Source organism: Paramisgurnus dabryanus, chromosome 6 (assembly GCF_030506205.2).
Source record: "Paramisgurnus dabryanus chromosome 6, PD_genome_1.1, whole genome shotgun sequence".
In the NCBI taxonomy this organism is placed as follows: Eukaryota; Metazoa; Chordata; class Actinopteri; order Cypriniformes; family Cobitidae; genus Paramisgurnus; species Paramisgurnus dabryanus.
In genome coordinates this window covers 6,421,148-6,438,604 of record NC_133342.1, presented here as the reverse complement: position 1 = coordinate 6,438,604, position 17,457 = coordinate 6,421,148, and the positions used below count along the sequence as shown (strand labels likewise).

At 36.5% G+C, this 17,457-nt stretch overlaps 1 long non-coding RNA gene and 1 pseudogene across 1 annotated transcript; both read right to left on the bottom strand.

Moving 5' to 3' along the window:
- Positions 1-10,060, bottom strand: LOC135744115 (E3 ubiquitin/ISG15 ligase TRIM25-like; annotated as a pseudogene).
- Positions 3,032-3,911, bottom strand: LOC135744116 (uncharacterized). Its single transcript, XR_010530669.1, has 5 exons — positions 3,897-3,911; positions 3,750-3,803; positions 3,559-3,652; positions 3,348-3,466; positions 3,032-3,264 (listed from the first exon to the last, which is right to left on the bottom strand). It is a non-coding gene; the product is annotated as an uncharacterized lncRNA (long non-coding RNA).
- Positions 10,061-17,457: the final 7,397 nt, after the last annotated feature.

Sequence of the window (17,457 nt, the reverse complement as noted above, 5' to 3'; positions counted from 1 at the left end):
GGTCCAATGGTGCGGTGGGTATTTTCAGGTTGACAGTAAATCTAGCTGGCCCAATGAGATTGGAGGGGGGCACCAGGGGGGCCCCAATCATATTCCAGGGGGGGTGGTGCCACCCCATGCCCCCCCTCTAGACACGCCCCTGGTGTTGTCCCTTTCATTTATTTTAACATCAAAAAATAACGCCTTAAATAGCATGACACGCACAATGTGTTAAAAATTTACACATCATTTTTTGCAGTGTATACTTTGGATTAAACTTATGTCAAACTAAATGTCAAAATTAAATGTTTGTCTTAAAAATAAGTGATTTGAGATTAATTTCTAATTCAGACCCATACATTTTAGTGGCTTGTACAACATTTTATTTATAGTGGTTTCTACACATAAAAGAATGCACGGCTGTAGATGAATAATATTAACTGTGAATAATTACTGAACAGCTACTTCTGTTTGACAGGACAAAATACAATTATTAAAATATAACATTACAATCAATTATTTGAAATTGCTGATTAGAAAATGAAATACTTATTATTTCTTTGTTGTTGATTCATCATGTTCAGACTTCATTAAGAAATTATTTGTAGACTCTCTGTATCATCTATATTGTTTTATACAACAGTTCTTTCTGGTTCTCGAATCTGATTGGCTAAGGGCTATGCGATATTGTGCTGATAACGGCACTGTAACCGCTTCACCTTCCGTATTATTCCGCCACCTAGTGAATGGAGGTCCTAAGCAGGCTCATCTCTGAATGGAAAAACACAGACGCGCTGTTTTGAATCACTCTCCGTGTGTCTCATTAGTTCACTAGCTCATAAATCAGTCTGTGAATCCCCAATCGGTTATTATTCCGTCAAAGATCAGCGCTCTTGGATGTTACGTTAAAGTTAATGGGAGAAATGTATTGTCACATCGTGTGGACGATTAACACTTGGAAAGAGGAATATAAACACTCGTTTTTTTCTGGAGCTATATCTTTTATCAGAACGCGAAAACACAGTGGAACTGCAGGTAAGCACCGCAGCTTTTAAATGTGGACATTGATCATTTACTTTATCGTGACGTGACTATTAAAACATGTTATGAGATATCGCCACTGGTATATTTATAAGCAGCATGCAAAAACATCTCTCTGACACCGTTTTGTATAGTACTGACAACAAAGTTTAATAATAATAATCGAGTGATCGTATCGCGTTAAAAATAAATAAGAAAGCAATAGTAACGTTATACAAGTATAGTTTTATTAACTTTTACCTTGCGCCAAAACAATAACAACACAAAAGACACTAAATATGAATAAAAAAACAAGTAATAGTTTGATCATGACACCAAATACTGCTGATTTGATCTCATTTTGACGATCATAAACAAACAAGGCCAACATGAGAGCCAGGGAATCCATGTCAGAGATGTAGCCCAGAGAGGGCGGTGGTCAGCTGGGCGAGTGAACACTGACGTCCGCTCATGCTTTGGTTCTCATTCGTACCGAATCTCACTAAGCAAACGTTCAAACAGGCGCTATCTTTACTAATCGACTGCAGATTTAAATATAATACATATACATTCTCGACTGAACTAATCTTAAAACTACACTTTGTGACCAAGAAACGGTAATATAAAGTAACGGCTTTTCCGTCCATTGAGTTGTTATGAGCTTCAAAGCAGCCGAAAGTTTTACCTGTCATTCTGGCCGCCCTCAAATCTGTGGCGGATTAAGTAGTTCCCAAACAAAGAGGCTTTTAAAATAACTCCGTTGTTGTATTCTAGTTTTCGTTTTTCAAACGTGTGCCGTCGAACTGTTGTATAAAAGCAATATCGCTCTCGGAGTCGTGTGATATAGCTCTATATCATCACGGCTGTGATTGCCTACGGCCTCGTGCCTCTGGCCTAATCACAGCCGTGATGATATAGAGCTATATCACATTCCTACTCGAGCGATATTGCTTAAATATCACACAGTTTTACTGATCCACGAACATTAAACCCAGGATAGAGAGGTTCAGTGAATGTGGTGTTGACTCTGTGGATGAGGGTCATTGTGTCAGAGACGCTGTAGAAGGACAGAGATCCTGAACTGTGATCCACATAAACTCCTATTCTAGAAGATCTGGACACTACAGGGAGTTCAGTCTCAATGTTATTGTGCAGGAATAAACAACTGAAGTCAGAGCAGCGCAATCTCCAGGACTGATCATTACGTCCAAACCAACACTCATCACCCCGTCCCTTCCACTGCATGAAAAGTGGGATTTTCGTCCCCGTAAGCGCCTGTAGGCTCCCGAAAATCTCCCGAATTTTCGGCAGCTTTCCTCAATTTACCAGCAGCGAGCTTCGCGTTTGTCTGTGTCACAAATTGTCATAAACGAACCATGATGTAGGTGGAGAGCCCCGCGCGGGTGCAATGCCTCTAATTAGCATATGAATAGCAGCGAAACCTCTGCCGGCCAGTTAGAGCGTCTCTGGCCTAATTAGCATGTGAATAGCAGCAAAACTAGAGTAACGGCCCACTTGAATGTAATCACTCAGTATTGGCTGAAGCCACAACTTTTAAACAAGTAAAATCCCCCGTGAATGGTTGGCAGATGACTTCAAGCCAATCACAAGGGATTTTTCTTGTTTAAAAGTAGTGGCTTCAGCCAATACCGAGTGAGTAAATTCAAGTCGGGCCGTTACTCTAAAGAGGGGGGTTATTGGGCACCCTGGCTCATTATAAATGTAAACCCCAATAATAATAATAATAAATAATTTATGTTATCATTTTTTATATATTAACGTCATTGTGCTATGTACTACATTATTCACAACATCAAGGAATATAAGAGAAAACAAAGAGGTTTATTTATAAACACACAGCTGTTTATTCAAAGAAAGAGCTTTATTTATAAACACACAACTATGTACAAAGCAGCATAATGTCTCTTATATTGTACTCCAAACACGTCAAAAAGTGCCTAAGATGTTCGGGAAAGATCCCTAAAAATCTTTTTCAAAGTGTTGAAAAACAACCTCAAAAACGTTGTAAAAAAGTCTCACGCGTATATGGTGAGTTGCCCGGTACTTTGGTATCGCCTCTAATCTGGATTGCAGCGTGGCACAGAGCTCGGAGAGTTCCAGGCTGCGAGAGGGCGGTGGCCGCACAATCCATCCAGACACCCCGCCAACAATGCCGTATTCCTCATCAGATATGAGATCTATGGTGGCGCACTTCCAAATGTCCATCTCATCCTCAGCCAACACACTTCGTCTCGCTTCCAGCAACTGTAATACAATCAATAAGGACAATAAGTGACCTGAAAAATACTCACATTGACAAAAAACTGATCTAATATAATAAATCTTACCATTTTTCTTCTGGATCGACTCCGAGCTAAACTTTTCGCATTTTCCGCCTGCGATGCGAGTTCAGGTTGTTTGTATCTGAAACTCCGGCGTACCGACTCATAACACGTCTTACGGGCAGCTGGAAAACAATTAAATGAGACTGGTATTAATAAAAAGAGTCACGGTATAATTAAACAAGAAATGAGGAAAAACATTAGAAGTTATACTTACAAACAATGTCGTCATTCTCAGCAGTAAATCTGGACTTGCTGAAATAGCCCCAAGCAAATCGGAGGTCACGGCTTTGATATGAGGCGACGTTAGTCTGTGAAAACAAAATGTGTGGGTTTAAGCTCGGATCTATTAACGTATCTATTTCCTTATACAAGAATAAAAACATATTCTTTAAATCGTAACGTTACCTTTGCTCTGGTTCATAGCGCCTGCAGTGTGCCTCAGAGACGCCGTACAGCCTCCTGTAAGTTACAAGACAAAAAACACCTCTTAGTTATAAAACACACAGCTTGGGCTACTTCAAAAAATATGCTTATACATAAAATTATTCTTACCGCAATCTTGGGATTGTGCACCCGTCTGCTCTTCTTGGAGAGTTACAAACACCAAACCAACGTCTGTTACGCTTGTCGACACTGCTGTGTGAGCCGTGACCATGACCTCGCACATGATTGGACGAAGGCGAGAAGCCTGTCGGGCTCCTCCAATCACATGCGAGGTTATTGATATAAGGAAAATCTTGTGAGACGTGTGCGCATGCGTATGATATAAACAACAAACGCGATGTGCCGGAAGCTCTGTGTGAAATCAACACAGTGTGCTGTCAGTTGAAAGATGTAAGTCCCAAGACTGAAGAAACGACCTCGGCGCTTCTGTAAACATTGCAACACTGAAGTGTGTCATACACAGTATTTTGACCACAGAAAGCGCTATTTAAAAAATGGAGTTTGGGAGAAAAAAATCCAAAAGGGCTACGTCAGATAACGTACAGAGCCTGCTGCTACCCAGTCATGAATCCGCTGTGAGTGATGTCCCGTCATGTGTAAAGACCCGGAAGATAACTTTACTGGAGTTAGAGAGATTGGTGAAAGTGAAATGCACTCCGAGGACCCAGAAAAAGAAGTGATTGAAGAATTTGAAGAAACGCACCCAGCGAATTTCAGTTCAGACAACGGTGAGCATAAATACATATTTTTTATATAAGCTTGGCTTGCTTTACGTATGTTATCATTTTAAACAATACTAAAACATATCAACAAGTAAAGTAAAATAAAATCAACAAGTTAAACAAAAACGTTGGAGTTAAATGTGGTTGATTATCACTGTTGTTGTTATTTTAATAGTAAATTATAATTGAATAGGAATATCGCGTTATAATGCATAACGTTATCTTCTGTTTGTTGTTTTTCAGACGAAACAGCAGATGACCAAAGCATTCGTCTTTTCCTGGACATCTCTTGTTGTGTGGTAAGCATGAAATTACATTTGGATATACTAGTATAAAGTTCAATACATGCTAATCCAGAGCTGAAATGGGAAAACCTAACAATTTTCACCCACATGATTGTTTTCCACTCTTAAATTTCTGTTAGTTAACTAATGAAAGCAACTAAAGTATAAACACACTTTATAAAGTATTAAAAAATCCTAAAATGAAGTTGAAGTGGACGAAGTTCCCACAAAGTACTTAACTGGTTCATTGCACTAAAGCTAGCTGTTTGAGATGCACATGATCTTTTTCAACTACAGTTTTCAAATCTTTTCATACTCAAATGGCCCTATTGATGAGAAATGAACATATTATGTTCTTTTCAATCTCAAATGACCATATTAACGATGGGCTTTTCAATCTCAAATGGCCACATTTATGATGGACTTTTCAATCTCAAATGGCCACATTCATGATGGACTTTTCAATCTCAAATGGCCATATTAACGATGGGCTTTTCCATCTCTAATGGTCTAATGGTGGTGCTGAGTATGTGCATTGCATGTGTTTTAAATATGTCCTTTAAAATTTCATAGGATGACTATGTGGATGAAGAGGGGGAAATCCTTGCTGAGGGGCAGAGTGAACCCTATCCTCACATACAAGATGGGGAGGAGCATGGAAGTGATCAGGCCAGAAGTGAAAAACCAGAACACTTGTTAATGAAACTTTTGGGCATGATGAAATTGACTGGTATCCTCCGTGACGACTTCTTACAGTATGTGGGTTGTCCAAAATGTATGACAGTGTACATGCTTACTGAAACCTATGAGCTCAGATGGGATGGTACAAAGGTTTGCAGGACTTGTGGTCACATCCCATTCTATAATCACCCACAGCAGAGGTCTGCATTAAGGAAGAAATGTGGCTCTGCCTTGCTAAGCAAGACTACATATTTGAGCAGTGAAGAGTATGTCCATCCAATACGTTCTTACTGATACAAGAGTGTTGTGCAGTCTCTGGGAGGACTTGTTAAAAGACTTGGATTTGAAGAGAAATTAGATGAAAGGCGAAAGCGGGAAATGCCAAAGGGTGTGTTAGGAGATGTATATGATGGACAAGTATGGCAGGATTACCAGTATGTGAATTCAATAACTGTAGTCATGCCACTATGCACAGTATTTGAGCTGTGATGTAATTGCACAAGTTTCCTTGCTTCATTCCCTTCCAGACAGACATTTTGTTGTTTGATGTTGTTTGCATAGAATGCACAAATTGAGCCTGATTAAAACTCTGTTAAAACAATTAAAATTGTTGAAATAAATTGTTTTGTGTATCTTTTTTTTTACCTAACATTGGTTATTGCTAATGACATACAGAGATATTCATATATACTGTTGGCCTGGACAAACTGAATCTACTTAAAGGGATAGTTTAAAAAAAATTAGGGAAAAATATTTTGATAGTATTGTGATAAATGATGAAGAAAATATTTTGATAAATGATTGTCATTAAACTTAACTCTTTCCCCGCCATTGACGAGATTTCTCGTCAATTAAGAGAAAACGCTTCCCCGCCAATGACGAGATATTCCGTCTTTCCGCAATACCGCTATTATCCACCAGGTGGCGCCCTTCCGCAACTTTTTAAAACCGGAAGTATTGCCCTATGCCAAGCTGCTGCATGTCCGTGTCTGTTTTAAAGATCGCTCTGAATGGGATCTCTATGAAAAGTCCGTCATAAAAATGGAATTATTTCTGCTTTTTGCTCAAAATATGGTGTTTTTGCAAAAACCTACCCATATTCAAAAGCTGATTGCAAAAGAACCACTAAAGGTAGGATGAAACGGTTTTTTTTGTTTGAAAGCAGAGGGTCTGTTCTTTCATTTGGTATATTGTATGTTTATATATTTAAAGAAGAACATTTTCTGGAAGGCATTAAACTTTGGTGAAAATCATGAAAAACGCTGGCGCTGGCTGGCAACTTTTTTTAAAAACGCTGGCGGTGAAAGAGTTAAAGATGATTTTGAATTACTCTGTCCAACATCTCCGCTTAGTTAACTGAGTTGAAAGATTTTCTATTTTTAATTAATTTAGAATTATAATTCTCTTAGTGTTATAAATGGTATTATAATACAAAACTCATGAATAAGTCAGTCATTGAATAAACTTGATTCTCCACTGAAACACACACAAAACTGCGAAAAATACAATACAATGTGCTGTTTATGTCAATAAACACTGATCACCTGAATGGTGACTTTCATTAACAAAAATGGTAATTTATCATTTAAAACTAAACAACATGAATAATATTAGAGCAAAAAACCTCTATGACATTTTAACAAATATTTAAGTAGTTAAAGTTCTTATTAGTTCTTAATTCTGTAAAAAAGCTTAAATAATCATAATATTCAGGGACAAAGGATTATGGGTATAATATATTTTTAAGTATATGTCCAAAACTCAAAATATTAAGTAATGTTTATATCATTAAGACAATATCTGGGTTAACAGTGTAGCATACTTTGAAAATAAATCAATTCAAGCTACAATTTAAGAGTTTGTAATTTGGCTATACTGATACCAGAGATTTTATTAAAATCAAAGTTTAAAACCTCTCAGAATGTCACCTGATTAAAACTCCCCCAGCTGCTACCCTCATTTGCATTTGTATAGCTCACAGCATGTTCATTTACATGTTAAAGCCTCCCCTAGAATTAGGGGAAGGGGGGACAACTTCAGAGCAAGACCCACGTCAACTTCTGACAACTTATGGCAGTTTTCGGTGTTGGCTGCAAATTGTCATGCGCAGTCGTATACTTGGAGTTTCACAACAATCTACAGTGCCACATTCTGGCGAAAATTCCACTTTTCATGCAGTGTTCCTGCTGATGCTCTTATATGACACTGATATAAACACCACACCATCCCACTCAACCTCCCAGTAACAGCGTCCACTCAAACTCTCACTACACAACACCTGACGACAAACATCAAATCTGTCTGGATGATGAGGATACGGCTGGACTGTGTCAGTTTTAGTAATCACTCTGTTCCCCTCAGACAGACAGAGACGTTTATGTGCTGTTTTTGGATCTGCAGTGAAGTGATGATAATCTGATGGAGACAAATCAAAAACATTATTTGAATGTAAAATTGTACATTTATATAATTAAAATAAAACTTCAAGTCTGAGGACTGTCAATGTTAACAGAGATCATTTACACTATAGACAAATTCTAATCTGATTGTTTTACTTTTATATTCATCATCCTGTTTTGTTATAATTTCATTTAAGTTTAGATAATTTTTGTGTATAGAAAAACTTATTTTAAATTATAAGATTTGAATATAAAATAAGAAACTTGATTTATAAACTGCTATTTGATCTCACAGTTATGTTTCATTGTGGGTGAGCACAGTTATTTATTTTCTGTTTATTCTGCACATTCAGTTTGATTCATGAGTATCATTATAGAGGAGTTTAAAATGACTGAAATGCAGATTATCACTGTTCATGTCTTTATCAGCATCAGTGTGTTTATTTAATGTTTATTTTGACTCACATTTTAGGAACTGCTCCCTGGTCTCAGGTTCACGAAAAACTATGTTGAAAAAATATTCATTCAGAATCAGTGAGTGATTTTCTCTCTATTTCTACAAAATATAATATTATTTTTACATGATATAAGAGAGTGCTTTACCTTTATCACAAATCTTCTCTATCTCTTCTCTACAGAAATCCTCCAGTTTCTCTCTCAGATGAGACACAGATTTTCTTACATCATCAAAAGAGATGAGAGAGCTGACAGTGATGCTGAGTGAGTCTGAAGATCCAGGAGGAACAGAGAGAGACTGAAAACTCTACACAAACACAAAGACAAACAACACAAACATAAACTGATGACACTGAAACATTTCATAGAAAATATCATCTGAGTAAAACATGCTCTTCACATCCTAAAGATCACTGTTGTGTTTTTCAGATCTCTGTTACCTGGAGGAAATGGATGTGATCATCTGTGTGTGAAAGCTGCTCCAGCTCAGCGTCTCTCCTCCTCAGATCATCAATCTCCTGCTCCAGTCGCTTCAAGAGTCCTTCAGCTTCACTCACTGCAGTCTTTTCCTGATCTCTGATCAGCTGTGTCACCTCAGATCGTCTTCTCTCAATGGTTTGGATCAGTTGAGTAAAGATCCTCTCAGTGTCGTCCACTGCTGTCTGTGCAGAGCGCTGTTAGGACACACAGAGAGAGGAGCATTAGAATCAGCAGCATTCACTCAGCTCTTACTGGTACATCACACAGTCTGTTACCCACAGTGGACTTCAGTGAAAGTCATCCAGCACTGAACTCCTCACTGACTGATTGGATGAGAGTCCTAACTGAGTCTGAAACAGATCTGAAACAGCAGACAGCAGTTGTTCTTCTGATCAAAACTCACCTTATGAGTCTTCACAGCATCTCTAAGCTCCTGAAGCTTCTTCTGGCTCTCCTGGATTCTCTGCTGGTATTTTCTCTGCATCTCTTTCAGTTCTTTCTGTTGGATGTTGAAATAATGATTAAACAGATAAAATGTACGTTAGAGTGATTTCTTTACCTGATTAACTCAGATCTGTTCACATTAACACATCACTCAGTGCTTTCATCTCTTACAGTACCTGTTTCTTAGTCCTCTCTTCTTTAGCTGGTATAGTGTTGTGATTTTTGTGCTTCCCCACCATACACAGATAACATATACAGAGCTGATCAGTTTTACAGTAAATCTCTAAAAGTTTCTCATGTTGAGGGCAGATCATCAGCTGAAGTCGTCCAGTGGCGTCTGTCACTTTGTGTCTCTTTCCTGAGTGAAGTTCTTCATGAAGTTTAAAATGATTTTGACAGTAAGAGTTCAGACACACCAGACAGGACTTGACAGCTTTGTGTTTTCTCTCAGTACAGACGTCACACTTCACATCTCCAGCTTCATCATAACTGGGAGAAGGTCGATCAGTTTGGAGTTTTGTCTTCTTCAGTTTCTCCACCACTTCAGTCAGCATGGTGTTTTTATTTAAAACAGGTCTTGTCTTGAAGGTTTGTCTGCACTGAGGGCAGCTGTAGTCTCTCTTCTGATCCCAGCAGTCTGTAATACAGCTCATACAGTAACTGTGTCCACAGGGAATGGTCACTGGATCCTTCAGTAAATCCAGACAGATTGAACAGATGAACTGATCCTGGACCACTGAAATACTGGCTTCTGCCATTTCACCGTATTTACTTACAAACAATAAAACTAAACAACAACAGCCCGAAATCAGTTTCACTTTCCCTGAACTCAAAAGTATTTCCTGGTTGTGTTTATGAAACGTGTGCAAACAGTCGTGTCAGTCATATAATAAACAAGTCCACTAGATGTCAGTCTCATACAGAAAGTCACAGTCTCGAGTAGCCAAACTTTTGTAAAAATGCTCTGTCATAAATGCATAAATACGAGTTGAATTTTGTGGTGAAATAAGAGAATAACAGATCAAATCCCTCTGATGTTTGTCACTAAACTGATTCAGCATCCAAGCCAGTGTGAGTGTTTGTCTAGTGGTGAGATATTTACACATACAATTCACATCTGGAAGAAAAGTAAGTAAATAGAAGTTTAAACTACAGATAATCGATTATACACATTTTTAAATGAATTCATCAAAACAAACATAAGCTCCTATAATGTTCAAAAAGACATGGCCTGGTTTTACAGACAGAGATTAAGTCAGGAATAAGCTTTAGTTAATGATGACATTTAAGTAGTTTTTAGTTTAAATGTGTCTCAGGAGTCTACTGGTGTGCAGTACGACACAAAACAATGGCACTAAAAGTGTAAGTTGTTTTCAGTTAGAACGTATGGAGCGAATTTTGTGCCAAAATTTTACAAACAAATCCAGCATTTTGCAAACAAACTCAATCTGCTTTGCAAAGGGAAAACTTGACTTGCAAACAAACAGAAAACGCTTTGCAAATAATAAAGGCAATTTGAGAGAAAATGCAGAGGTATTACAAATATGTACTGTGTTTTGTAAATGTGACCATGATTTTTCCATAAGAACAGCACAAACATGCATTTTAGTCTGGAGTTTGCTGAAGTCTTGTCTGTGAATCCGGGTCTTAGTGTCATAGGTGGGAGGTGTGTAGATTGTTAAAAGAGGGCAACATAACAACACAAATGATCAACATTTTGCCAGAAGATCCTTCATCACCCTACATTTATTGTATACCACAGTATTTACATGATACTGCAAGGTAGCTCCTTTAAAAAAATCACGATATTAGGGAATGTCTTAAAAACATGGTAACGTAGACTGTTTTGTGTTATTTATAGCATCATTTTATAATATTATATAATATAAATTAGAATTCAGAAGTAAAATAATTTCTAAAAGCTTACTTTAATTTGTGGGCCGCGTTCTGGTTGGGCCGCTGCGTTATGTATTTTGATTTTAAATCATTATTAATCATAAATATATTCGTAAGTATATTGTTGTATAGTCCAATTCCGGGCTTATGTGTCTCTCTCATGAAGCCGCATGAAGCTGATGGGAGCAGCGAGACTGACAGCTCTAAACCTGTGATGAACACACAAGCACACAAACTTGATTCTGATTTGCCAGTGAACACGTCATGGTGACACGTTCACTGAGCATTTGCCAATCAGAATCAAGTTCTAGCTTTACAACTGCAGCGATGTGATGATGTGCAACAAAATTCAATAAGTTAAAGAATAAAATCTCTAAGCGTAAAGGAGGGGCCAGGAAGTTGAGAGAGAGAAAACGACAAGCACTTGAGGCAGAGTCCACCAAATGTGTCAAGATAAATGAATTATTTGCTGGAAGGACCGCAAAACACTTAAAGTGTAGTTTTTTTACTTGTAAATAATGTCTCTAAAATTATTTCAGTGATAGAACAACTTTTTACTGGACAAATTGTACTGTTGCTGCAACCTGAGCAGCCTCCTAGCTGCTACAAGCACACTCTGAAAGTGGCGGTGGAGGGTAGAGCACACAGCCCCGCCCCTCCCCCTGCCTGCAGAAGAGTGTCTGATACCAGGCACTGTTGCGCTTTTCAACCACACGGGGGAGCTGTAAGTCATTTTTACATGGAAACTACATAGTGTTGCTTTAAGTGAAGATGTCAGCAGGGCCGGCCTGACTGCTGACGTGAGACAGACATTTAAAGGTCACGTTCTTTCTGATCCCATTTTTCAAACTTTAGTTAGTGTGTAATCTTGCTATAATAGCATTAATAATACCTGTAAAATGCTAAAGCTCAAAGCTCACTGCCAGGCGATATATTTTCTTTAACAGAATTCCCCTTTCAAAGCCTACAGCGAACGGCCGGTTTGGACTACAGCCCTCTACTTCCTGAATTAATAACGCCAGTAGAACAGTTTTTGACTAAACTCCGCCCACAGGAATACATCAGTCGCCAGCTAAGCTAAGGGGAAGCTAAGCTGCTGTCGAATTGTAAGGGGAAAATTAAAATATATCCATCCGTTTGGCCCAACGATGGTAACCAAACGTCATGGCAGAAGGATCGTAATATTAACGCAACTTAATATCTGACTCCAAAGATATGAAACGTATTGTAATATGAATCAAATTGATGTAAATATAGAATTTGGATAAACGTTTGATCATTCTATTTAACTCATTGTTCTATTGACTCGTTCAAGTGGATCTCAATTGTCGCTTAGAATCCTTGCATCAGCTGCTGCAGGTTCACGATCACAAACTCGACCATACAACTAATCAAGAGTTAAGAAGTTCGTCAGACCTTATAATTAATGGCAGTCGATTCGTCAATGCTTAACCCTGTACACTGTAAAAAATATTTTTTTTCACAGAAATATACTGTATTATTTTACTGAAATTTTTTGTTTTTTTACATTAAGTGTAAATGTCATTAAAATAAAGAAAAAAACTTTTATTAAAAACATTAACCATAAAATAAAATGAATAAACTGTAATTTCACTTAATGAGAAATCATAGTTTTTTTACAGGATTATTCTTATTTTTAATTGGCTTGAATGTTAAATTACATTGAATTCTATGTAAAAATACAAAAAAATCACATATTTAAAATTAAGACAACTATATGTTTTTTTAATATGAAACCTTAAATTTAAGGTAAATACATGTAAAAAAAAACAATCGTAAAAAAACTGTAAAAAGTCTGGCAGTAAAGTTGCCAAACACTTACCTTCAAATTACAGTAAAAAACCTTAAGTTATTCTACGGAATAAAATACAGATATTTACCGTGAAAGTTCTATATTTTTACAGTTCCACTACTGAAGAATGAAAAGAAAATCCCATAAAAAAATGTCTGTAGAATGTAAAAGAAATGAATAAATCTGCATATAAACTGGATATTATTGCAGAAATACCTTAAAATGATACAATTAAATGAAGTCTTCTTTTTTACACAGTATTCTTTGGTAAATTCAAAACATTATCAATTACATCCACAAGAAATATCTGTCAAAGTACAGATTTTTAGATGTAAAACACAAAAAAAGTTACATAACATTACTTAAAATACCGTATTTTAAAAGCTTTAGGCTTTTATTTTATGGGATTATCAAATCTAATATTAAATTCCTGTTAAATTTTGTTTTTGAACTGTAGAAAAAATAAGATCACATTATAATAGCTTGCAAAGCCATATTTTTATGGTCATTACTTTATATAAACCATATAGTTAAAATTAAGTGGTTCGTCAGACCAAAATAATATAACGAAAAAGGCAGACGATGCGTCAAACTTTACTCTATTGATAAAGATTAAGTGGTTCGTCAAACCAAAATAATATAACGAAAAGGCAGACGATGCGCCAAACTTTACTCTATTGATAAAGAGTAAGTGGTTTGTCAAACCAAAAAATAATATAATGAAAAGGCAGACGATGCGCCTAACTTAACCCTATTGATTAAGGGTAAGTGGTTCGTCAGACCAAAATAGTAAAAGGCAGACGATACGCCAAACTTAACCCTATTAAGAGTAAGTGGTTCATCAAACCAAAATAGTAAAAGGCAGACGATACGCCAAACTTAACCCTATTAAGAGTAAGTGGTTCGTCAGACCAAATAACCAAAACACAAAATGGCAGACAATACACCTACTTAATCCTGGTCATAGATTTGCGGTAACAAAGGATACATTAATTTACTTGTAGTCAATAATTCAGAGTAAGGCAGAATAAATGCAAACGTAACAATTTATAAACCAGGTAGGTAAAACTTAATTCAGAAGCCAATTTACATTCCAATTCAAATACGAAACAATCAAAAAACCATTGCATACCTGGTAAGGAGATGAAGATCTGGTTACAGATTCCTCAAAATAAAATGAAAATACATGATGCTATATCAAGGATACAGCATCATGGGGGTGCATTTCTAGATATCGAAAGTCCCGCCTGAGTCTTCTACACATCTCCTTAAATAACCAGAAAACAAAGCGTATAGGAGTTTGGTACTGATTGGTTGTTGTAAAACTAAGGGCTGTCCTTAATTTTTTTTATACAGTGGGTGATTGGTTTATGCTTAGAATGGGAGGTGTCTATCAACATTGAATGAAGTTTCACCTATACTTTAACATTGAATTATGTTGTTATAGGAGTGAGACCATTGTAACCACTTGCAATGAAATATTTCAATAGAAACAAATAAGCAGATTTAGATTCTTTGTGCATGTAGAATGTGGCATTTCATAAACAGTTTGCTTTGAGAGCATGAGAATAGAAATGTATGACGCCCTAAGGTGTGATCTTTGAAAACCAAATGTGCTCTCGGTAGGAAGTCCACTGTGAATCTTGGAGAGTTGTTTTCCCGGGCTCATATGGCGAACTCATGCTGTGTCCATTGGGGAGGGGCTATCTTTATTCAGGAAATTGTCTTACAGAATCACAACACACTAAACAAACTACACAATCAGAACGCGTTACATATTTCTGAAGAAGAGACTTCATAGAACAAGGAAGACATCAGACTGTTTTTAGGACAGTGAAAACAGCGCTTTAGAGATAAGTAAATTGTGTGAAACATGAACACATGTTATACTGCGCACTGCAAATACAATCAAAGCTTCAAAAACATAGAAAGAATGGGACCTATAACTTTTTCCCTGCCATTGACAAGTTATCTCGTCAAAGAAAAAAACATTTGCATAAAAACGTGTTTCTGAAGAATTGTTTTGTTAATCTGCAAATCCCACAATTATCCACAAAATGGTGCCACTAGACCCAATTTATGAAAAAATGAAAACAATATTTTATTTACTAATTTTAAAATCTATTTGTGTTTTGATAATCATTCTGAAATTGATCTCTAACAAAATTCCTTCACAAAAATGCAATTATTTCAGATTTTTGCTAAAAAAAATATTAAATACCTGTAAAAGTTTATAAACGGAGAACAATATAGAAAGGATGAAACTGTTTTCCACCGTTTTGTTTGTTTAGTGTTCGTTTGAAAGCAGAGGGTCTGTTCTTTTGTTTAATATATTTCTATGTTTATATATTTTTTGAAGAACATTTTATTGGAAGGCATTTTGTGAAACTTTTATAAAATAAAAAAAATAAAAAAATTCCCGCTGTAATAGGCCACCACTCACTGATCTATATAAATGACATTTAAAATTCTCAGCTCTCAGGTTCTGTCCATTTTATTACGTAATTCATACAATACTGTTTTGGCGCTAGAAAATATGATGTGACAGATCGCTTTAGCGCCTCAGTTCAAATAAACCGATCATCCGTTACTTTTGTTTAAAGATACAGTACAACTTACTCAAAGCTATATATGCCATATACAATTATGAACAATTATGTCATTGAACATTACATTTACCTCAAGAAAGCCATTTAAAGACCATAGCAGGTTAGATGAGAAAAATAACCATAGAAAGGAGTATTTTGCTAAATATGTGCACTGTATTACATATTTAGGCAAGGCAAGGCAAGTTTATTTGTATAGCACATTTCATACACAGAGGTCATTCAAAGTGCTTTACATAGAAATGAGAAAACAAAAAATCAAAGATACTGTACATAGAATCTTTCAGCCCTGGGTAAGAACATGAAACACCGTCAAATGTTTTTTTTTTTTTTTTTGGTGCAGTGTTTAGAACATTTTGGGCTTTATCTTACACCCGGCGCAATGCAGCGCAATGCGCGACGCAAGTGTCTTTTGCTAGTTTCCACCCTGCGCAATTATAATTTTCACGTTTAGCGCCACGTTGTTTAAATATCAAATGCATTTGCGCCCCCTTTTGCGCCCATGGGCATTCTGGTCTGAAAACGAGGTGTGTTCAGGCGCATTGTTGGCGCGTTGCTATTTTGAGGCAACTAAAATAGACTACGCCATTGACCAACAAAAACCTGGTCTAAAGTCTAAAGTCAATGGCGCAATAGTGTTTTTTGTTATTTAAAGAGCGCATTAGTAATATGCGCCTAAACGGGACGACAACGCAGGTTTGCTTATCACATACATGAATGGCAGCAGCACAAAAACACTTTTAAATATGAAAGATTAAAGAATTGAATGTAAAAGATTATTATTGAGTTTATTGGACATAAATGAGGACCGATTATGAGACGTTAGAAGGCGCAAAGAGCTGCTTCACCTGCAGTCTGGTAAGTAAATAAATGCTTTGCTTTAAACAAATGCATCTATTTTTAAACGTTTTTAAATGCTATCTTACGGATTTATTGTACATGATGACACTGTACCTGTGGATATGGTAAGATGAGAAACATTTTAAATAATGCTTTGTAAAAAATCCCGGCCATATGGCGCTGTTCTAGTGCTGAAACGCTTCGGCTCTCTGCGCGTTTGTAAATCCTTTATCTTTTGTTTGTATTTTAAGAAAACAAACCTTTTCTTGCATATTTGCAAATCATTTTATGCGATTACATTGATTATGTAAGATATCAATACATTTAGGACAGCAATTCAAAGCCTGATATTTGTACTTCTATGACTAAGAAAATGAAAAAGGCTTTTAAAGGTTTTAATAATAAAAAATTCAATAAAAATGAAAATATGCAAGAAAAGGTTTGTTTTCTTAAAATACAAACAAAAGATAAAGAAAACAAAAGATCTTTTGTTTGTATTTTAAGAAAACAAACCTTTTCTTGCATATTTGCAAATCATTTTATGCGATTACATTGATTATGTAAGATATCAATACATTTAGGACAGCAATTCAAAGCCTGATATTTGTACTTCTATGACTAAGAAAATGAAAAAGGCTTTTAAAGGTTTTAATAATAAAAAATTCAATAAAAATGAAAACAACACTTTTTAAACATTATTCTTAAACTGGTGGCCTTCTTCCTCCGCTTAGTTCTTCAGTTTACAAGGTCCGTTATCTAAATAGGGATTACACACAGCGACAGCGCAACTGGCTTTTAAAGGGGATGATAGCTGAGTCTCTCATTGGTTTACTGCACGTTACGCCCAAAACACACCCATTACTCATTAGGAAAATATGTACAACCCTTTTCGACCCTGCGCTCAGTGCCGGTCCTAGATGCTGGGGGGCCCTAAGCAAAGCTTTGTGAGGGGCCCTCTGTCAGTGCATTCAGACCCTTATAGCATAGCACACATACATCTTGGAGACGTCTATTTGATGTCTGCGTTTACATCTGCAAGATGTCTTAT